We start from the raw sequence: 24,223 nt of genomic DNA, 5'->3' as shown, positions 1-24,223 counted from the left end.
CAATGAAATAAAAATTTGAGAAGTTGGACTTTAGTAAAATTAAAAAGTTCTGTTTTGTGAAGGACCCTGTTAAGACAACATAAAGACAAGCCACAGAATGGTAAAACATCCTTACAAAACATATGTGACAAAGGACCTTATTTCCAAATACACAAAGGCCTTTCAAAACTAAACATTAAGAAAAAAAGAATGGAATTTAAAAATGGGGAAAAGAGCTGAAAATATACGTCACCAAAGATACAGAAAAGGCAAACAAGCATATGAATAGGCACCATCATCTATGTCGTAAGGGGACTGAAATTTAAAACAATGACATACCCCTATACATCTACTAGAGTGACTAAAATAAAAAAACAAAACAAAACACAAAAACAAACCTGATGTACAAAATGCTGATAGGGGTGCGGAGCAACAGGAACCCTCATTCATTGCGGAAAGACGTGCAAAATGGCACAGCCACTTTGGAAGTCATTTTGGCATTTCCTTACAAATTTAAACACAGTTTTATCATACGATACAGAAATCACATTCCTAGGTATATGCCAAACTGATTGAAAACTTGTGTCAATAAAATCTTGCCATTTGCAGCGATGTGGATGGAGCTAGAGTGTATTATGCTCAGCAAAATAAGGCAGTCACAGAAAGACAAATACCATGTGATTTCACTCACATGTGGAATTTAAGAAACAAAACAGAGGAACATATGGGATGGGGGAAACAGGAGGTGGACGGGTGGGGACAAGCCATAAGAGACTCCTAAGGATTGAGAAAAGAACTGCGGGTTGGTGAACGGAGGTGGGAGGGGGATGGGTGAAATACGTGATGGGGATTAAGGAGGGCACTTGTTGTGATGAGCACTGGGTGTTGTATGTAAGTGATGAATCACTGAATTCCACTCCTGAAACCATATTACAGTGTATGTTCACTAACTAGAATTTAAATAAAAATTTAAAAAGAAAAAAGAAAAAGAATTCAACCTTTGGAGTCAAACCTGGGTTCCAGGGGCAAGAGGAAATTTTTGAAGGTGATGGATGATTTTATGGCACTGACTGTAATAATGGTTTCAGAGGTGTATACTTACCTCCAAACACATCAAGTTGTATGCATTAAGTAGCACAGCTTTCTGTATGTCAGTCATAACCTCAACAAATCAGTTAAAAAAAAAAAGAAAACTTATGTCAACACAAAAACCTACACACAAATGTGCAGCTTTCTGTCAAAACTGGTCAGCGATTAAGATGCCCTTCTCTAGATGAGTGGATAAACGAAGTGTGCTATTCCATGCAATGGAATATTATTCAGGGATAAAAAGTCATGAGCTATCAAGACATGAAAAGACACGAAGGAAGCATTAATGCATTTTGGTAAGGAAAGGAAGCCAGTCTGAAAAGGCTACAACTGCCTGATTCCACCTATATGCTATTCTGGAAAAGGCAAAACTAGCAGTGGCTAGCAGTGGTCCAATGTAGCGGGAGTTGGAAGCGAAGGGTGAATAAGTGAAGCACAGAGGAATTTTAGGATGATGAAACTATTCTGTTTGATACTGCAATGGTGGCTACATGACTTTTTGCATTTTCAAAACCCACTGAATGTACAACACAAAGACTGAATGTCAATGTAAACTACGGACTTCGTTAATAATTATGTGTTAGTACTGGTTTATTAATTATAACAAATGTATCACACTAACGCAAGATCTTAATAACAGGGGGAACTGTGATGGGGGCTATGAGAATCCTCTATGCTATCTGCTCAATATTTCTGTAAATTTAAAACTATTCTAAAAAACAAAGTCTCTTAATTAAAAGAACACTGAGCTGTTTGTCATATTGACATAATACTCACTTCCATCCCAGAGTGTGCTGGCATGTCCCACCTCACAAGGAAGTAAGCCCAAACACAAAAAGGCCTAGAAAAAGAAAGGGAATGTAAGATGAATGGAGATTTTCGGTAATACGTTCCCAGAAATCCCTTCAGTTTGGCAGCATCTTTGAAGCGTCAGCCTCCCCATTCCTACTTAGCCTGATCTAGGACTTGGCCCGGAATGCTTCTCCCAGTCATAGATCTAGTCAACACTGTAGATATCCCCCCCTGGCTCCGCCACCTCATGCCCCCATGCCTCACTGCTTGGTCACAGGGCCACAGCTTATGCAGTTGCTGTCATGTGTCATGCTCTTCCTCTCCCACCTTCATCTGCGGAAATCCGACTCATTGCTAAGACCCAGTCGATATACCATATTCCCTGAAGCTTTAAACCATTTCTTGACACAGCACCTGCCACCTTCCTCTGCCTTTCCTTGACATTCCAAACCTGGGCGATAGCATTTGACACATCAGTTGCTCTTCTCCACATAATCTTTGTTCATCTCTTTCTCCTCCCATTAAGTCATCCAGCCTCCCTTTTTTTTTCTCTCTCTCTCTCTCTCTGCAGAAAAAGAAACCTCAATAGATGGAATGGATAGCAGTCAGGAAGTAGCTGAGGCTCATGATGTTGAACCGAAGGGTCTCACAACGTACAGCTGAGGAAGAAAATAAAATGAGAAACATAAAGGCAAGAAATTTTAAGGTGGTTCAGAAGAACAGGAGAGAAAAAATGAAGATGAGACATTTATGATATAAGCAATATTTCCAAAACTGAAGAAATACTTCAGCTTTTGTAAAACCACCACCACCACCACCACCACCACAACAAAACCAAAAGGAGTCCCCCAGATAAGCACCAGGGTTAATAAAAAGGGATCCACACCAAACACTACCCTGGAAAATGTCCTGTTTCATAATTTGCTCACTCACTCGGTCAAGTGCTTTGGTCTTCTTCATCCTGAATTTCCCTTAAATCTGGAACCCATGGCATTTCCCCTCTTCCTTGCAGGCAGATCAGCTGAGGGTTAGAAATGGGAAATCCTGTAAGAAGAAAGAAAATATATAGTTGGTTAGGCTGGGAACAAAGTACTGCCAGATTAGTCCCACCCAGTGGGTAAGCAGAAACAAGATAGGAAGAAGAGAAAATATTCAACGAGAAAGACCAAAGGAAAGGCAGACACCATGTGAGAATGTTTAGGTTCCTACTATGTCTCCAGGCAAGAAGCTTGTCAGAATAATACTGGAAATACAACGTAGTAAACAGATATAATCGAGTGTTACAAGTGCTATAATCTAAGCCAGAGACAACACACAGACTGGCAAAAATGAGAAAAAAGTCCAGTGGTTCTCAAATGCAAGCCCTTGGACAAGCTGCGTTAGGACTCATGTGGAGCTTCTAAAAACACTTTTCTGGGCCCATCAGCAGAAATCCTATTTCATAGGTCAAGAGTGGGGGCTGGGAATCTTTATCGGCATTCACAAGTTCACCAGGGCCACGCAAAACAAAGACATCTTTCCATTTATTTGTGTCTTCTTCAAGTTTTTCATCAATGTTTCATATTTTTCAGCATACAGCTCTTTCACCTCCTTGGTTACATTTATTCCGAAGGATATAATTGTATATAATTTGGTGATATTGTAAATGGGACTGTTTTCTTAAATTCTTGCTCTCATACTTCATTGTTAGTGTATAGAAACATAACTGATTTTTGCATATTGATTTCTGTATCCTACAAACTTTGCTGAATTTATTAGTTCTAACAGAGTTTTGTCTCTTCAGATGCCTAATGCAGGCTAACTGGAAGACTTGACCTTAAGGGTACAGCCGGGAAAGTTAGGATGTTAGATACACAGTCCGGCCCTTAACAGGGAAAAACTGAGAGCTGGGTGTTTGTGCCTACTCACTCTACTGAGCCAGAGGGACCAGTCACTGGGAGTGCCTTTCTGCCCATGTATAATCATTACTTATATAATTTTATGACTTTAAAAAAAAAGATTTTTTAAAAAAAGATTATGTGACATGATAGCCAACAGGTATTAACTAACACTACAGGTATTAACTAACACTACAATGGCAATCATATGGCTAGATATAAATGTATAAAATCCACATGTTGTCCACCGTAAACTTACATCATGTTATATGTCAAATATATTTCAATAAACTTAAATAAATGTACTTTTTAAAAGCTGAGAGAAGGAGCGTGAGTCTATGTTTATAGAGTTTGTTTTATTTTCCATTTCTGGTTCTCTTTGCTCGCTCCTCTGGATTCAGGTTAACATCTGGTGTTATTATCTTACTCCCATATAGCTTTGCTCTCACCCGCCTCCTTCGTGTTTTTATTGTCAATTACATATCTGTATGCTATTAGCCTACAAATAAAATTTTATATAGATTCTTTCATGCAATTCTTTTTAAAAGTCTTTACAGAGCAGGAAGATATATTTAATTTATACTATCATTTATTATTGCCTACGCCATTACCTTTACCGACACTTCTCGTCACGCAAATTCAAGTTACTCTCTAGCGTCACTTGCTTTCCACCTGAAGGACTTCCTTTAGCATTTTTTGTAAGGTGGCTCGGCTAGCAACAAATTCTCTCAATTTTTATTTATCTGGAATATACTTAAGCTTCATTCGCAAAAAGTAGCCCTCGCTCTCTCTCTCTTTATAAATATATATATTTGTGTATATATAAAATATATATGTATGTTTCTTGGTTCAAGATTGGTTTTTCCTTTCAGCACTTTGAATATATTAGCACAACGCCTTCTGCCCTCCACTATTTCTGATGAGGAATATTCTGCTAATCGGCTAATCTTATTGCAGGTCCTGTGTAGGACCTGCAATTTTTGTCTTGCTGCTTTCAAGAGTTTGTGTTTGGTTTTCAAAAACGTTACTCTGATGTGGTACATAATCTGGGTATGAATCCCTTATTGAATACATTTACCTTCTTAGATGCCCATGTTAGTTTTCACCAAATTTAGGCAATTTTCAGCCACGCGTTCTTTGAATATTTTTTATGCTCCTTTATTGGTCTACTCTCTTCTAGTATACCCCATTGCATGTATGTTCATATGTTTGATGGACATGTAATGTTGAATGCGCATTTCCCTAAGGCTCTATTAATTTTTCTTTATACTTGTTTTTCTCTGATTTTAGGATTGCCTGATCTCTACCAATCTCTCTTCAAGTTCACTTTCTTACTTCTGCCAAAACAAATTTACTCTTGAGGCCCTCTGGCGACTTTTTCATTTCAGTCATTATCCTTTTCAAATCCAGAAGTTCCCCCATTTGGTTTCATTTTATCATTTATCTTTCTGGATAGTCTCTATTTGGCGACATTGTCATCACGCCTTCCTTTATTCCTTTCAGCATAGTTTCCCTTAGTTATTGGGCCAAATTTGTTATACGTGCTTTGAGGTCCCTTTCTGCTAGATCCATTTCTGGGTCCTCCCACAAGCAGTTTTTGTTGCCTGATTTGTCTTTTACCCAGTGCATAGGTCACACTTCCCTATTTCTTTCTGGGTCTTACAATTTTTGTTGAAAACTGGGGGATTTGGGCACTATATTGTAGCAGCTCTGGTGTTGCTACAATATAGTAGTTGCTCTGGACCTGCTGTTTTGCCCATTTATTTGTGTAGTGATGTGGCTGGACCAGATTAGTGAAGTCTATTTCCCTGCAACGTGCAGCTTCCGATGTCACCACTGAAAGGGCACGACCTTGGGCAGGCACACAGTCTCCCTGACTCCCCTTCTCCCTCATGGGTAACTGTGGTTTGGGCCAGGAGGCTTTTCACAGTCTCTTTTCCTGATAGTTTCATTAAGCTTCTGGATAGACTGCCTCGACTGGTCTCAATTCCAGCTCTTAGCCTCCATTAATTTCCAGCTGATTGCTTTCCTTTTATTGACAATGCCCTCCCTGGGCAATGAACGGATCCACAGTCAGTTCCTCTTAACTTTGGGACCCTTTGCAGGGGTAATCTTTCAGGTCACTCTTTGATGCCTGCTCCAACTCTAGGAAGACTCTTCTTAGGTATCTCTTTCCCTCCTTCGCTCTGTCAAAATTCCAAATGCCCTACCGTTTGGCTTGTTACATTCAGAGCTACCAGCCCCCTCTTAAAAAGCTCACTACCAAGATCTCCATTCTTATCAACAGTACCCTTAGGCCTGCACTTTCCCATGCTTTTCCAAATAAACTCAGTTCCCTTCAGGACAGTCTCCCTTAGAGAGAGCTACGGAGGTCTCTGGAGTTACAGCCTGCCTTTCCCCTTGGGCAGCCCTGCCTGCTGCTCCAGAACTAGTAGTGGGGACGGTGGCTCTCTTCCCTCAGAGTGATACCCCTGCTGTACAAACAACACTCTGGGCCAGTCTAGTAGCTCTCGATCTTGTCAGCTTTACTTTCCTGGTGTGGCAATTGTCTTATAAGCGAGCTGGGGCAAGGGTGATTAGGGCCCCGTAGTCTCAGCCTGTCACACCTGGAGTCTATCTTTGTCCTATGAATCGGGCCAGGTGGGGTAAGGGGGCAGCAGATCTCTCACCCGCGCTTGCCTGGAATAGAATTTCTGAAACGTAGCGCTGAGAATGAGGAGAAGAAATTCTGGCAGCCGGCCTCTCCCTCAGAGAAGCGGTAGCTCTGGAGTTGGGGGGCGGGGCACGGGAGGGGGTGGGCAGGAGAAGGAGCTCCACCTTCTGAGCTGTAGCTACCCAGAGTAGAGCTTCCATCATACTGAGCCAGGGGGAGGAGGTGAAGAGACAATGTGTGGCTCAAATGCCACAGTCTCTCATGGTTCTTACCGAGATTTAGTACATTTGCATGAACTAATGTTTCTCCACTTGCTATATACTCTTTGAACAGTTGCTAGAGACTTTAAATGATTGTTTTATAATGTTCGCAAGTTTGATATTTTTTCCCCTCTGGCAAATCATCTGTGGAGTTCCTCACATCATTCAGGAATTGCTTCTCTTTTCCATTACTTTTTAAATATTATTTTTATTATTACATTATATTATATTATTATCATATATATTATTATGTTATTCTTATAAACATGCATTGTTTTAAAAGAATTCAAATAGAGTGCTTTTATATAAAAGGAAGCAAAGGTCGTCCCCCAGCCCTACTTATCAGGGGTAGCAATCTGCTAGTATGTTTTCATAGGTATATGTGTATCGTATTACATTCAATACAAGCTGTCAGAAGTAGAATCATAAAAGGAATTTGGAAAATTACCTCTCTCACGCTACCACTGAATACATTTCTCCCATTTCCCGAAGCCAACAAATACTTCCAACTGTCAGATTAAAAAAAAAAAAAATCAATCAATCGACATGCATCTGCACATAAAATTTAGTCAGCTGAGAGATGAATTCGATCCACTCTCCCAGTGGAACCTTTAACAGAGGTCTCAGAAAGTGACAGGTCAGGCAGAAACAAAATTCAAATGCAGGAAATTTGAATAAGAAAATTAATATGCTTCTTATTCAAATAGAGAAGAAAATACAAACTAAATATGTATCAGATCATAAAAGAAATCTTAATGGATGTCAAAAAGCAGGCATTCCATACATTACAGTACAATAAAAAACCAACAACAAAAGATAGATTTAATTGCAAGAAGAAGGGCTATCTACCTGAACAGATGCAAATGCCTTTCCAAGAAAATTCTCAGGTCAGGAGAAATCCAAAGCAGCAGTTACACACTAAAAATACACCACAGGCTTCCAGTTATGGAATGCATAAGTCACGGGAATAAAAGATACAGCATTGGGAATCTCGTCAATGATATCGCAATAGCGTTGTATGGTGACAGGTGGGAGCTACACGTGTGGCGAGCACAACATGAGGTTTAAACTTGTTGAGTCGCTATGTTGTACACCTGAAACTAATGTAATATCTGTGTCTCGATTATACTCAAATTTTTTTAAATATAAAAGTACATAAACCATAGTAAAACACAACCAACAAATCCTGTGCAAGTTAATACCAAGACGACTCAGAGTAAACTTTGCAGCCTGAAACACATTCACTCCAAAGAAAGACTGAATATACGTGAAAACATTCCAATTAGGAAGCTCGACGGATACCAACAAAATAACTACAGAGGGCATTAAGACACATAAAGCAGAAATTAATAAAAATAAAATAGCAATCTATTCAACCAGTATCTGGTTCCTTGAAAAGACAACCAAATAGAAACACGTCTGGCAAACGTGATGAAAAATAAGAGCAGAGATATAACTGAACCACTATCAGGAATTAGAAGGGAGATTTTGCAGTTCCTTAAAAAATTTTAAGAACGTTTGTACAAATTGATACCAGTAAATTCTAGTAACATAATTATTGCAATTGGCCTAAGGAAAAGAAACCCGAATACAGCAGTAATCAATAGACTGAAATTAGTAAAGAAAACAAAGACTCCTAAAAAGAAACTATACTAGATATTACCAGCTAACTATAGTACAGCTGATTATTATACAGATAATTACCACATTATATAAATTGTCTCATTGCACTAAAAAATGTGAAGGCCACCTAAATTATTTTCCTAGTTTAGCATAACCCTGATGCCAAAACCTGACAAGAGTAAGTCTCAATTTAGAAAATGGATGGCACAGTCATTAAAACAGGGGGATACTGATGCAGAAATAGACCAATAGGTCAATGTAACCGAATCTTCCATGCGTATATGAGAATTTAATTCATAATAAGGCTGCCATTTCAAGTCCATGGAGACAGGCTGCAATTGAGACATCTGTGGCTATCCATTGGGAAAAATATAAACGTTCTTTATATTTCTATCAGTTGGTTAAGCGTCCAACTCTAGATTTCAGCTCAGGTCATGATATCAGGGTTGTGAGATCAAGCCCCATGTCGGGTTCCACGCTGGGTGTGGAGCCTGCTTAAGATTCTCTCTCCCTGCCCCACCCCACCCCACCCCACCCTCCCTCTCTAAAAGAAAAAACAAATCTATCTATCTATCTATCTATCTATCTATCTTGTAACAAAACATTCACGCACAGACAAAAACATCCCAATTGATTAAATGTGCTTACCATGAAAAAGAAAACCTTAAGGGCGTTAGAAGGAAAATTCAGGTTGTTTTTATAATACTGGGTAGGAAAGGCCTTCTTCAAACAATACAAAATGTGGAACATGTAAAACTATTCAGGCTGGACTATCTGTATGATAAAAGAAACCATGATCAAAGGTAATAGGAAACAGAGTTCCACCTAGAAGATGACAGCTTAAGAAACTTCACAGACACACTCGCCAGAGAAACAAGCGAAAGGTAAGAACTATCTTAAAAACAACTATTAAATGTCTCTGCAAATTGTCCTAAGAACATACGGCAAATAAGGAAACACTTCCTCAAAAAACCAAAATCTACTAACCTAGGTAAAAACAGTGAGAGCCTGGCATTTGAACCATGATCTGCTCCCCCCCTCCTACCTCTCCAGCTCAGTTTGATGTTAGACCCCTCCAGATAGGTATCGCCAGGAAGGCGGGGCTCCCTCTCCCCCTCAGCTCCCAACTATTAGTTACCCATAGCTCACCAGTAAGGGCAGGCCACCAGTATTTGCCATCCTCCCATTCCAAACTGAAGAGGTTAAATTCTTAATGAGTGAGGCCGAGAGGTCAGGGGCTTTCTTTCTCCAATCAGTCCCCACTCAGACGACTGAGAGGTTACACCAGCCACAGCAGGCTGAGAATACTGCAGTCCTGGTTGCCCTTGCCCCAGTCTGACCACAGGACAGAGGTTCCAAATATAAGCAGTAAGCCTAGAAGGACCCCCCCCCCACCCGCTACTGCCTCACCCAGAGGCCAGAAGAGTGGCTCAAAAATCTTTCCCAAGGAGGAGAAGCAGCCCAGAAGAAAGAGAGCTCCTAAGCTCTCCCCCCAAGCTCTCTGTTTATTTGAAACAGAGTGTGGGAAAATTGAAGCCTAAGAGAGTTCTTGAAAATAACGGCTCCTCCAAATGAAGAACAAGGAACAAAACCATAGGCCAACTATTTCACCAGAGACAACCAGGGATAGAGGCAGCTAAGAAGAGGCCTCTCGGGGGCGCCTGGGTGGCTCAGTTGGTTAAGCGACTGCCTTCGGCTCAGGTTATGACATGACCCTGGAATCCCAGGATCAAGTCCCATATCGGGCTCCCTGCTCAGCAGGGAGTCTGCTTCTCCCTCTGACCCTCTTCCCTCTCGTGCTCTCTATCTCTCATTCTCTCTCTCCCTCTCAAATAAATAAAATCTTAAAAGAAAACAACTCAGAGGCAGCTAAAGGATATTCCCACCTGAAGTGAATCAGATCAGAGTGTGGCACAATTTATGCCACCAGGGCATTGTTGAAAACAATTAAAAAATAAATTGGCAATTAGTGGAGCCTAACAGGTGAGTGTCACAACAAATGAGGTAGACAGCTTGGCAGAGAGATCAGAGGAGGAGACAAAGAGAGCCCTGCGAAAACTCCCGTCATTGCGAGTGACTGTGTGTACACCCAAGTCTGCACTGACTGGGGAGTAACAACGAAGGCTTCATACTTTGGGGTAAACAGACTTAACTAAAATAGCCACATCACTAGACAATTAAATAAGCAAATAACAACAAAGTCAAACCCCTGGGAAGTGGGGGGGGGGGTTGGAAACTCGACCTGAATCCAGAGTGCTACAATATACTACCTAACTGCCCAATTAAAAAAAAAAATGGGGCTACTCAGAGAAGCAGGAACGTGTGACTCATTTACAGAAACTAAGACAAGCAATAGAAACTGCCTGCGAAAGGGCAGGTATGCTGGATTTAATAGAAAAAAGTCTTCAAATCTGCCAATATTAATATGTTCTGAGAATTAAAGGAAATCATGCTTCAAGAAGTAAAAGAAGCTACCATGACATTTCTCATGAAACAGAGACCAGCCATTAAAGAGATACAAGTTATAAAAAGAACCCAGTGGATAATTTGGAGTTAAAAATGACATTGACCAAACGAAAGGTTTACTACAGGGGCTCAATTATAGATGGGAGTTGGCAGAAGAAAACACAAAATGGAAAACAGAGATTACACAATGCTAAGAACAGAGAGGAAAAAAGAATGAAGTAAAAGGAACAGAGTGCCCAAAAATGTGAGATACCTTTAAAGGCAGCAACCTACAAGTAATAAGATTACCAAAAGAGGCCAAAAAAAGGAGTAGAAAAAAATGAATCACAGACCTAGTACCTCTGAAACAAATAATACATTATACATTAAAAAAAAAAAGAAGATAGTAGGAAGGGAATAATGAAGGGGAGGGAATCGGAAGGGGAGATGAACCATGAGAGACTATGGACTCTGAGAAAAAACTGAGGGTTCTAGAGGGGAGGGGGTGGGGGGATGGGTTAGCCCAGTGATGGGTATTAAAGAGGGCACGTACTGCATGGAGCACTGGGTGTTATAGGCAAACAATGAATCATGGAACACTATATCAAAAACTAATGGTGTAATGTATGGTGATTAACATAACATAATAAAATAAAAAATAAAAATAAGTGATAACTAAAAAATAAGCTAAGAGGGTATTTGTGAGGATCAAGTCATGCATACGGAAGTGCTTCGACATCCGTAAAGCTCTGTGCAAATGTAATTATCCTACAGGCAGAGTGGGGTTCCAGTTCATCAGGCCAAAAAACAAAAAAAAAGAAATAATGACGAAAATTTTCTAAAAATGTTAATCTACACAGGCAGGAAGGTCAGAGAATTCCACGTACTATACATATGAAGAGATCCATGCCCTGACACATCATAGTAACAATGCTGAGGGCCAAAGTCAAAGAGAAAACCTTGAGAGCAGCAAGGGAAATGATCACTTACACGGTAAACCCATTAAGATTAACAGCAGATGTCTTATTAGGAAAAAAAATTAAAATGGAGTCCAGAAACAGGGGGGTGATATATTCAAAGTGCTGAACGGGAGAGAAAAAAAAAAGTCAACTAAAAGTCTTCTATCCTGCAAAACTACCTGTCAAAAACAACAGCAAAATAACAACTCCCAGATAAACAAAAGCTGAGAGAATTCAACTGCTGGAGACCTATTTGTAAGGAATAGGAAAAGAATTTCTTCAGGCCAAAAGGAAGCAAACCTAGATGTAAATTTAAATACCCATTTTAAAAAAACAAAAAACACTGTTAAAGGTAATTATGTACTTTTTAAACAAAGTATAAATGCACATGTTTCCCTCTCTGTTTTAAAAAGCGGTTTTAGGGGCGCCGGGGTGGCTCAGCGGGTTAAGTGTCTGTGTTCAGCCCAGGTCATGATCCTGGACTCCTGGGATCCAGCCCTGTGTAGGGCTCCCTGCTCAGCAGGGAGACTGCTTCTCCCTCTCGCCAATCATGCGTGCTCTCTCTCTCTCTCTCTCTCTCTCGCAAATAAATAAATAAAATCCTTAAAAAATATTTTAATTAAAAAAATATAAAAAAGCGGTTTTATAAGTCAATATGTATATAATCGGCTGGCTGGGCATCTAATATCAGAAATGTGATACATTTGACAATAACAGCACAAAGGAGGTCAGTGGGAGCAGAGCTGTATTTCTAAAGAAATGACATGAGATGGTAGTTCAAACCCACAGGAAGAAATGAACAGAACTACACAGGGTTTAATAACTGTAAATATGTACTTGCTCTCTGTTCTCAACTTCTTTTAGTAGACATACATTCATACATTGCCTATATAAATTACTATAACAATAAATGGTTGGGTTTGTAACAAGCATGTATTAAATATGTGCAACAATAATATCACGAAAAGGTGAAGGAGGGAATAGAGCTTCATAAAAGTAACATTTCAATATATCCCAGGAATTAATATAAACCTGGAGTAGATTCTGATAAGTTAAAACGCTATGGTATGGCCTAAAGAGAGCACTGATAAATAACTTTAAAAATAAGGAAATAACACTAGAAAATATTTGCTTAAGGAAAAACCAAGCAGGAATAAAGAAACAGGAATTAAGCAGCAATATTAAAGCAGGAATAAAGAAACAAAAAGGTCTTGAGACATACAGGAAACCAAAGGCAAAATGCAGACGTTCGTCCACATCAATAATAACATCAGATGTGAGTGGACTAAACAATCCAAGCAAGCCTCAGAGATTGTCAGATTGGATTAAAAAAAAGAGAGATCCAGCCATATGCTATCTACAAGAGACACAGTTTAGATTTGATGGTACAAACAGGTTAAAAGAAAAAGGATGGAAAAAACCTATATCATGCAAGCAGCAATCCTAAAAAGCTATGGTGGCTATGCTAATACCAGGAAAAAAGACTTTTTTCTTTTAATAGATTTTATCTATTTATTTGACAGAGAAAGAGAGAGAGAGAGAGCACAAGCAGGGGGAGCACAGGCAGAGGGAGAGGGAGAAGCAGGCTCCCCGCTGAGCAGACAAGCCCAATGTGGGGCTCGATCCCAGAGCCCTGGGATCATGAGCCGAGCCGAAGGCAGAAGCTTAAGGGACTCAGCCACCCAGGCGCCCCAGGAAAAAGGACTTTTAAACAAAAAAATAATACCACAAATAAAGGAAAATGTTTTATAATGAAGAAAGGTCAGTCATAGGGAAGTTACAGCAATTATAAACTTCTATGCAGCTAAAAACAGAACCTGAGAGGGGCGCCTGGGTGGCTCAGTTAGTTAAGCTCCAGACGCTTGATTTCAGCTCAGGTCATGATCCCAGGATCCTGGGATCCAGCCCCGCATCAGGCTCCCTGCTCAGCGGGGAGTCTGCTTCTCCCTTGCCCTCTGCCCCTCCTCCCTGCCTGTGCTCTCCCTCTCTCTCTCTCCCTCTCTCTCTCTCTCTCTCTCTGCTCTCTCTCAAATACATACCATCTTTAATTTAAAATATAAAGGAGCACCACTCAATGGGGAGTCTGCTTCTCCCCTGTTCCCTCTCTCTCTGCCCCTCCCCCTGCTGGCTGGCTCCTGCTCTCTCTCTCTGAAATAAATAAATAAATCTTTTTACAAACTTAAAAAAACCAGAGTGTGCAAGACTGTTGAATCACGGATCCGTACCTCTGAAACAAATAATACATTATATGTTTAAAAAAAAGGAAGAAGAAGAAGAAGATAGCAGGAGGGGAAGAATGAAGGGGGGGAAATCGGAGGGGGAGACGAACCGTGAGAGACGATGGACTCTGAAAAACAAACTGAGGGTTCTGGAGGGGAGGGGTTAGCCTGGTGATGGGTATTAAAGAGGGCACGTTCTGCATGGAGCACTGGGTGTTATACGCAAACAATGAATCATGGAACACTACATGATGTAGTGTATGGTGATTAACATAACATAATAAAAAAAGATGTTACCAAGTAAAAAAAATAAAATAAAAAAAACAGAGCCCCAGAACGTGTAAAGCAAAGGCCGACAGCTAAGGCCAGCCAGGCAAGCAGAAGCAGCATCTGGAGGTGGTGAAAACGCTGTTCGAACGTTGGAGGCCAAATGTGACAGAAGACAGGGAGAGCCCATACAGTTTGACCACACGGTGGAGATCTGAAAGGACAGGAATGAGAAGAGGAGCCCAACTCCTGTACGTATATTGAAGTGGCAAACATGGTCAAAAGCTTGAGGGACACACGTTATGACCGCTTGTGTAAGTTAGCCTGACCTTCATACGTCACCATTTGGGGCTTTTGCAAAGGAAGTCTTTTTGCGACTGATGACAAATGGGCCTGAGCAGCATCCCCTTCATCTTTTTTCCCCCCTAAACCCACTATCCGTTGATTTGATTGTGATTAGTGAGCCTTGGACATTTTGTCCTAAAGAATCCTTTCCTCCCTTCCCTTCCTGACCCTACTTGCACTGCTGTGGGGTTCTTTTTTTAAGGAAAGCAAAAGCAAATATAAACTCCTGTCCCTGGCCCTCCAAACACATATTCTGCGAGATAACTGTGCATGCAACAAAGTGTTAATCCTGGGGTCTTATTTTATATAGTAGTCACATATTTGTTGCTTTAATTGGTGTCAGATGACATAATTAATAAAAAAAGGCAAGATATTTTCAGAATTGGAAAATATAAATGGAAACTTATCTCCAGTCAAATAAAGTACAAATCCAGAATTAGTAAGGAGAACACTCTTCAAGGGATGGTGGTAAGGAAAAGGGGTGGGGAGAGGCACTCTTATAACAGAGAGAATACTCTGACCGTAAGATCAGCAAGCATCCCAAGAGTTAGGCCGAAAGGCTCTTTCCTTTATAGAGAGGACACAGAGAACCCAGGGTAGAGGAATGGAATGAAAGGGTGGTGTGAACAGGCAGCGAATCAAGGAATGCTTCACCCTGAAGCCAGCCTACTCTCAGAAGGGCTGTGCGCTGGCTCCGACTGCTGGGGGGTCAAAGTTCAGGAACCCAGGGAAAGGACAGAACCTTAAGCAGAGTCTGATTAACAAGTATTTTGCTCCAGGTGTTCAGTAAACGCAAGTAGTTCACCCGATCATTTATGAGCTGAGGAATGGGAGTTTGGAGGGACCGTGTCTGGTTTTGTCACAGCAAACAAGGGGGCGCCTGTGAATCTCACCTGAGTCATATGGCGAAGGAAGACTCCTCGCGGTAAGCACTTTCCTAGAACACAGACGGGGGAGATCTCTTAACCTTCATTGTTTTCCAGGATCACGGGGCGGCAGCAAAGTCCAACATCGTCAGTCCGCACACAGTCCTACACACCAATGTCTATAGCACCTTTATTCATAATTGCAAAACAGGGAGCAACCAAGATGTGCATCAACAGATGAATGAATAAATGACCTTGGTGCATCCATACCATGGAATACTATTTGACAAAAGAAAGGAATGATCTTTCAAGCCACGGAGAGATATGGATGAATCCTAAATTCCTATTGCTAATTTTAAGAAGCCAGTCCGGAATGGCTATATATATATCCAAATCTATATAGATATAGATATAGATATACACACACACATATATATACACACACATACACACGTGTGTGTGTGTGTGTATTCTCTGTGTGATCCAATTACTAAAAAAAAATTGCGGAAAAGGCAAAAGTAGAGAGAGTGAAGTGGTAAATAGGTAAATACCTTGAATAGGTAAAGGACAGGTGCTATTTTAGCGCCGTGCGATAATGTAATGGTGCTTACTTGACACTATGCGTTTGTCATTATCCACAGTAATTTACTGCACGAAAACGGAGACTTCATGTATGCACAATCGACACATATTATTAAGGATGTCAGGGGATATCAGGACGAAATGCAGAATGTAATTAGGGAATCTCACCACAATCACGTATAGAAAAACTACACTAAGACAGGGAGGGAAACGGGGCTGACCTAAGTACCTTTGGAAATGAAGGAAGTCTAGAAGGCTAAAAAGAAAAAATTTACACATGCAATGCACTCTAGTGGAGAAATTTGTTGCTTATGGATGTACAGCGTAAGAAAACTGATACCATTATGCATGTGTACCGGAACCGGACAATTCATTGAATGGATGGTGGATAATGGGGGCCAGATTTCTCCCTACTAGAGTGGGAGTTTGCAGATAATGAGGGACAGAGGCGAAAATGATCCACGCAATAACAAATTAGAGTTGGAGGCATCAGCATGTATTCATATTAGGGTTAATATCGAGATGGATGCTTACGTATAGACATTTGTATAGAAATGTGCACATACATATGAGTTAATATGCACACATATATTTCTTTGTTTTGTCAGCTGAGAGGGCCTAGCAGCCACTTCATCCAAACAGCAACGTGGACACCTGGTACACAGATACTGGTTTCTAATACCTTCTCCTAACAAAAGGAAACAGTGTTCCTTGGAGAATTGGCTGCTTCTAGGATTAGAAGTGGACATAGGAAAGATGAGGCTGGAATACATGCAACATGGAAATGTGCAAGATGAGCCTGAAAGCAGGAATTGTTAAAAGAGCAAATCCCATACAATGGGAGTAAACCAAAGGGACCTGGGCGCCAACTGACAGTGCTCCCAAAGGCCAAAACTGGAACAATTTAAGAAAAAAAGAAGAAGAAAGAGAAAATATTGGCTTCTCATCCAAATATTATTCAGAAATCCAGGAGAACATGATGAGATAGATGATAGATAGATAGACAGATAGACAGACAGATAGATAGGAGCATAAGCAGATGTTCCATGCTGACGAATTCCAAACAATTTATACATATACTCTCCCCTCATGGAAAGTATGCATACCTCTCCATCAGTTAAGAGTGATCTGTTCCTAATGACTTCCAGAGCTCAGAGTGTGGAAAGGGGTAAAAAGAATAATTTTACGCTTGGAGAAACCCAAGAAACACGACTACAACCAGGAGATTACGGTCTGCTTCACCGATCATAACTTAACGTTCATATTATGTACTCTTGATTTGACTTGATAAAAATGGCATTCTGTGGTTTTCTGCCGTAACTCACAACACCAGTTTAATCATGAGGGAAACATCAGACAAACCCCAACTGAAGGATAGTCTACGCCAATATCTTACCTGTAATCCTCTCAATTGTCAAGGTCATCCAAACCAAGGGAAGTCTGAGAAACTGTCACAGCCAAGAAAGGCCTAAAGTGACATGACAACAAAATGTCATATGATAGGGCTGGATGAGCTCTCATCACAGAGAAAGAACATGAGACAAAACTTAAGAATAAAACAGAGACTTCAGCTTTTCTGCCTCTCAGGTACCACCAGCAAGGGGGCCCCAGGGGCACCAGATAAACCAAGCAGACACAAGTAGCACCACAAAGGTGCTGAGAATTATATTTTCATAGGAACTAGAGCCTCAGAGTGGAGGTCAGAAGCTGCTACACCCAAACAGCCTGGCTCCCTTCTAAAATAAAATATTTACATAGGCTCCAGAGACTCCTATGGTAAAGGCCAAAGGATCAAAGATACAATAGAAAGTAACCCATTATAGCGATAAAGGAAATTTTCAACTTTTAATGCTTGTGGGCCCTGCTCCTGGGCCCCCAGGAGAGGTATACTTTAACTTTTACGAGGTCGGAATGACTTCAAAGCACGGGCTCTATTTCTGCCCCCAGCACACACCGTACATCGGCTTCATTCACAAATAACCTAAAAGAAACATTTCAAACCACAGATAAAAGATCTTCTTTGTGGAGACTGTATATCCCAGGCAGCTGTCCTCAACTTGGTCTCCAAAACAACAACAACAACAACAACAACAACAACAAAATTCTCTTCCTCTATCGCTTTTCAAAGAAATTCTACAAGGTTTGTTCATTTTTTGTTGACAGTTCTTGGTATAGTCCGCAGGATAGCAGAGCAGCTTCCCTGAGAACACCGGGGGATCCTCAGAAACTCAGCCCTCCATACCAGCGTGGGCGCTTTGGGCCCGTCTGACTTCTCAGCACCTCACAGGTGCATCTGGTGAGTTCTCCTGCTATCGGGACCTCCTCCGTTTGAGTTGACAGTCCTGACTCGTATTCAAGACGTTAAAGGTCACCAGTGGGAATAACCGAGAGGGGGCAGTTGATGGGACGGTTGTTTTAATTTGGCATTATACTAGTTGAAGTTATTAATATAAGGCTTGAATAAATTTCCTGGCTAGAATTATGAGAGGCTGAATCGCTAAGCTCCAAAGAGAAGGGACCCTCGCTCCTTCTGGCCAAACGGCTCTCAGGTGACTGAAAGGCTAGCGGAAGTGTCTGACCACTATTCCTCAAGCCCTGTAGCGGTCCCAGAGGAATTTCCCATCTCATGAGGTAATTAACAACTGGCTCCTCCCGGGACGCACACATAAGCACTGATCATCCCTGCGAGTGCTCCGAGCCCCCTCGGTGCTCTGAGACCCCACTGGGAGAAACCAAGACACATAAGAGACTGTATCACGGCCATTTGGCAGGGACACTCACAAGCAGCACCCTCTCGATCCACCAAAATTTACATCCTAGGATCTTATTCAAGCCTTACTCTAAAAATAAAACTGAAACCGAAAGAAATGGGGACCTGCGCTTCAAAGGATGGAACAACCCCTGGAACACCAACAACCACCCACAGGAAACCCTGCGAGGCTGTGTGCAGAGTACATCGGAGCCTAGACTTGCAAGTGCCTACTGAGATGGGAAAATTTCAGGATAGCCTGAGTCTCAGATGGCCTAAATGGGTTCTTCTGACATGTCCGAATTCATTTCTCGGGCACACAATTAGAGAAAGCCAGCTACAAGACTAAGTAGCCAGAAACTAGCAAGCCATTTGGTTCAGTCAGTGAAGGCCCTGGCTTTTGGCGAGGAACCTACGATCACAGAGCTACTCGGGCTTCCTCTAGTTTGTTTGTTGCTGCAGCTTTTGGTATCTTTGCCCCAAACCGGCCGTGTTCTAACTGGAAATGGACAACCACCAATTAATGGATCCATGAATTATAATGCTGTCTTACAATTAGATTTGTGTCAGTAGAGGGGGGATATTTGGAAATTGGGTCTTCAACGTCCTCTCCACAAATATTAATGAAACATAGACTCAATTTTGTTTGCATCCTGACCGTGTGTGTGTGTCCATCCGTGTTATAAACATGAGATATTTTCTCTACCTCCAGATGGTATTGCTAAAATTAATTTGTAAAAGAGCTCTATTTAATCGGTTTAAAGGCAAGTGCTTGTAAAAACTGGGCGTTCTAAGACTCAAGAGGATAAAAGCTAGTCCAAGTGTTTTTCAAGTTCCCATGATCTGAGATAACCTTCCCTACATTCAGACTTCTATGTTACTCCATACTAAAGATGCATCACAGGAAGGGACCGCTTGAGGGCCCCAAGAGATGAAGACGAACAAAATTTAAGGCACTGGGTCCCCTTCCCAGTGGTCAGAACAATGAGGAAGAGGAGGAGGCAGGCAGGCAGACACTAGAAGTCCTAAAACCATCCCCGCTCCCCATGCACAAGCACCAGAACTGAGGCCCAACCCACTGCCTGCTCCCCTGCCTCTTCCAGGGGGCGCGGAAAGCCAACCAGACAGGAGACGGAGATTTGAAAAATTGTGAGTCCATAATTCTAAATCTGCCTCCAACCTTGCCAGGGGGGCACCCCTGCTGCCTTTGCCTCTGCCTCCCCCTATTCCTGCACCACCACCTGAGCTGCTCACACAGCCAGCTCATGTATCACTTTTGGTGCCTCTAGCGCCATCGGATCCTGTTGCCCTGACCTTCACTATCAAGGAGCAAAAGGCACCCAAGCTTTCGGGCCCCCTCCTTATGAAGTCAAACTGAAGCACCTCCCAAGTCAACATGAAGGAGCCCAAGGGCACCCCTGGACTTCAACCACTCTCTTCAGACCTCCCCACGGGAGCCCCAAATAAAATGGACCAGTGGGGAACAGGTTGATTTTTTTTAGTGGATACAGGTACAACATAGTTGATATTAAAGCTAATTTAATAGTGTTTAAATTGTTGATTTGATTAAAATCAACTTCTCTTTAGTGTTATCAACTTCAAATATAATACAGATAACCAACTTTTGTTCTACCCGAATTTATTAGTTAAATTCATTTTATCGTTGTTGCAACCTGTCAGCAGAGGGGACTTGATGGTTGATTTTGTCTCATTAAGTTTTCATGAAAATTTGTTAGGAACAAGTAAGTTAAATAAATAAAAACGTTTATAGATAAACCTTTTAATGGCTTTAAAAAATCACTGTTAACCTAAAACTTTGAAGTTCTGCGATGTTAAACGATAAATTAGGTTAAATTCAGTGGATATCTAAGTCTTTTCCAAATAGGCTAAAATACTTAAGCATCAATTACTGAACATAGCCTTGTCTGCTTTTGGCTTCTTGTTGCAGAGAAACTAAAGATATTTGGGTTTCTTGGTGAACATGATTTGTGCCTTACTGAAAGACTGTACTATTAAAAAAAGACATTTCTAGACATTTTGAAATATATTCATACATTTACCAATCTAAAGAATTCTGGTGTAATAATTCACAATTTCTTACATGTTAGTTTTTAGAGGGGACTAAGGTTTCTAAGAATTAAAATTCTGGTAAGTATGATTGAGATGTCTGGAAAATGATAAAGAAAGTAACTCTGTATGTAGGAATGTAGGAGATATGTAAGAAAACTATAAGGAATGAGAGTACATTTTTGATGACAGAAAAGGAAATAAGCTGTCCTGAAAGGAGACTGGTTAGGTAGAGGGAAAAATTAGCACAAAATTTAAATGCAAAAGAAAGTTGTAGAAGGTCTGTGAAGGGAAATCTTTGCAAAAGGATTTTATGTGTACTCAGGAATAAGATTGAAATAATTGAGCCTTAAAATTACACGGATATAAAATTAAAAATTTGGCTTTCTTTCTGTTAAAAAAAAAGGCTTTCTTGGATTATTGATCTGCTCTTGATGAGAAATTATAAACAAGTTTTCTATATTTTTTTTCAGGTCTTTCATTACTTAAGAAAACTAAATCTTCTCAATTTGAAAGTAGTTAAGATTTGCTAACAACTATACAACTTTCTGTAAAATCTCTTATGGAAACCTTGGTTAAACAGATAATTAAATATTAGGTTTTAGAATAATCAATGATCTTATGTAGCCATATGCTTTAAAATATTCTGAGGCTTTCTTAAAAACAAAAGTCCTGGAAATTCAAATCCTAAATGAAGTCTTTTTGAATAACTAGGCTTATTTAATATATTAAGTTACATGGAAAGCAATCCTTATATCAGACAAATTAGATTTTAAAGCAAAGACTGTAAAAAAGATAAGGAAGGACACTATATCATACTTAAAGGGTCTATCCAACAAGAAGACCCAACAATTGTAGATATTTATGCTCCTAACTTGGGAGTAGCCAATTAATTAATAAACCAATTAATAACCAAATTAAAGAAACACATTGATAATAATACAATTATAGTAGGGGACTTCAACACCCCACTCACAGCAATGGAGAGATCATCTAAGCAGAAGATCAACAAGGAAACAAGCGCTTTGAATGACACACTGGATCAGATGGACTTCATAGACAAATATACAAGGCATTCCATAGTAAATAACAGGATACACATTCTTCTCCAATGCACATGGAACATTCTGTAGAATAGATCATATACTGGGTCACAAATCAGTCTCAAACAGTACCAAAAAATTGAGATTACTCCCTGCCTATCTTCAGACCACAATGCTTTGAAACTTGAACTCAATCACAAGAGGAAATTTGGAAGGAACTCAAGCAAAAAAGAGCATCCTACTAAAGAATGAATGAGTCAACCAGGAAGTTAAAGAAGGACTTTTAAAATTCATGGAAACAAATGAAAATGAAAACACAACTGTTCAAAACCTTTGGGATGCAGCAAAGGTGGTCCTAAGAGGAAAGTACATAGCAATACAAGCCTTTCTCAAAAATTAGAAAAGTCTCAAATACACAAGCTAACCTTACACCTAAAAGACCTGAAGAAAGAACATCAATAAAGCCTAAACCAAGCAGGAGAAGAGAAATAATAAAGATTAGAGCAGAAATCAATGACATAGAAAACAAAAGAACAGTAGAACATACCAACAAACCTAGAAGCTGGTTCTCTGAAAGAATTAATAAGATCGATAAACCCTAGCCAGACTTATCCAAAAGAAAAGAGAAAGGACCCAAATTAATAAAATCATGAATGAAAGAGGAGAGATCACAACCAACACCGAGGAAATACAAACAATTTTAAAAACATATTATGAGCAACTACATGCCAACAAATTAGATCATCTGGAAGAAATGGATGCATTCCTAGAAACTTATAACCTACCAAACCTGAAACAGGAAGAAATAGAAAACCTGAACAGACTCATAATCAGCAAGGAAATTGCAGAAGTAATAAAAAAATATCCCAACAAACAAGAGTCCAGGGCCGGATGGCTTCCCAGGGGAATTCTACCAAACATTTAAAGAACTAATACCTATTCTTCTGAAAGCTATTTCAAAAAATAGAAAGGGAAGGAAATTTTCCAAACTTGTTCTATGAGGCCAGCATTACCTTGATCCCAAAACCAGACAAAAACCCCACCAAAAAGGAGAATTACAAACCAATATCTCTGATGAACCATGGATGCCAAAATTCTCACCAAGATACTAGCTAATAGGATCCAACAGTACATTAAAAGGATTAATCACCACGACCAAGTGGGATTTATTCCTGGGCTGCAAGGGTGGTTCAACATTTGCAAATCAATCAACGTGATACACCACATTAATAAAAGGACAAGAACCATATAATCCTCTCAAGTGATGCAGAAAAAGCATTTGACAAAATACAGCATCCTTTCCTGATTAAAACTCTCCACAGTGCAGGGACAGAGGGAACATACTTCAATATCACAAAAGCCATCTATGAAAAGCCCACAGAAGACGGAAGCCAGGCAAGGTGGTGGAGGAGTAGGAGACCTAGATTTCGTCTGGTCTCAGGAATTCAGCTGAATAGGGATCAAACCATTCTGAACACCTACGAACTCAACAGGAGATTGAAGAGGAGAGTAACAACAACTCTCTGAACAAAGAAGCGACCACTTACTGGAAGGTAGGACGTGCGGAGAAGTGAATCCGAAGCGATATTCGGGAGGATAGACGGTGGGGGAGGGGGCCTCCGTCGGCCGCTTCTGGCAAGTGATAGAGCCGCGGAGCACAAAATCAGAACTTTTAGAAGCCGGCTCCGCTGAGGGACGTCGCTCCAGTGGCTAAGCGGGGGATGGAAACTTTGTGGGACAGTGTGGTCTCAGGACCCTCGGGGTCACGGAAAGACCGGGGTTGCCTGAGTGCAGCAGAGCTCCCAGGTATCGGAGCGGAGAAGCCGGCTGCAAAGACGGAGCCGAGGCGCAGGCTCTCAGCTCGGGGTTGCCATAAACTGTGATCCGCGGCCCAGTCGGGCCACTGCTCCTCCAGCAGGGACCCAACAAGCAGCAGGGACGGGGAGACTCCCCTTTCTCCCCGGGGAGCAGCGGCGCGGGAGCGCACCGCAGGGATCTGCTGGGTTTGGAGACTCCACACGGGGTCGGGTACCAGAGATACAAATGCTCGGTCACAGGCCAGGTGAGCACAGAGTGCGGCCGGAGACCGGGGAGACGGGAGTGACTGCTTTTCTCTCGGGGTGCACTGAGGAGCAGGGCCCCGAGTTGTCAGCTCCTCCGGGGGGAGATTGGGAGGCCACCATTTTCGCCCTGGTCCTCCAAAGCTGTACCAAGAGCTTGCAGGGAGCAAAAGCTCCTGAGAGCAAACCCCAGCAGCTTGCTTAGCCCGGACTGACAAGGGCTGGGCAATTCCGCCTCCGGCAAAGACATTTGGAAACCACGGCAACAGGCCCCTCCCCCAGAAGATCAGCACAAACAGCCAGCAAGCCAAGACCAAGTTTACCGATCAAGGAGAACGGGAGAACTCC

The 24,223-nt window shown here is 41.2% G+C and overlaps 1 protein-coding gene across 1 annotated transcript in view; it reads right to left on the bottom strand.

The window, feature by feature from the left end:
- Positions 1-24,223, bottom strand: part of LOC113930390 (EZH inhibitory protein) — a 96,209-nt gene that overhangs the window by 53,660 nt on the left and 18,326 nt on the right. The window contains exons 2-5 of the mRNA XM_035725451.1: positions 2,794-2,904; positions 2,275-2,519; positions 1,846-1,909; positions 1,082-1,141 (exon numbers count right to left, since the gene is read on the bottom strand). The gene's annotated coding sequence lies outside the window, so the exon portion shown is untranslated. The remainder of the gene's footprint in view (positions 1-1,081; positions 1,142-1,845; positions 1,910-2,274; positions 2,520-2,793; positions 2,905-24,223) is intronic.

The sequence above is a fragment of the Zalophus californianus genome, chromosome X (assembly GCF_009762305.2).
Source record: "Zalophus californianus isolate mZalCal1 chromosome X, mZalCal1.pri.v2, whole genome shotgun sequence".
NCBI lineage: Eukaryota > Metazoa > Chordata > Mammalia > Carnivora > Otariidae > Zalophus > Zalophus californianus.
The sequence above is the reverse complement of the archived record's forward strand: the minus strand, read 5'-3'. Positions and strand labels throughout refer to the sequence as shown.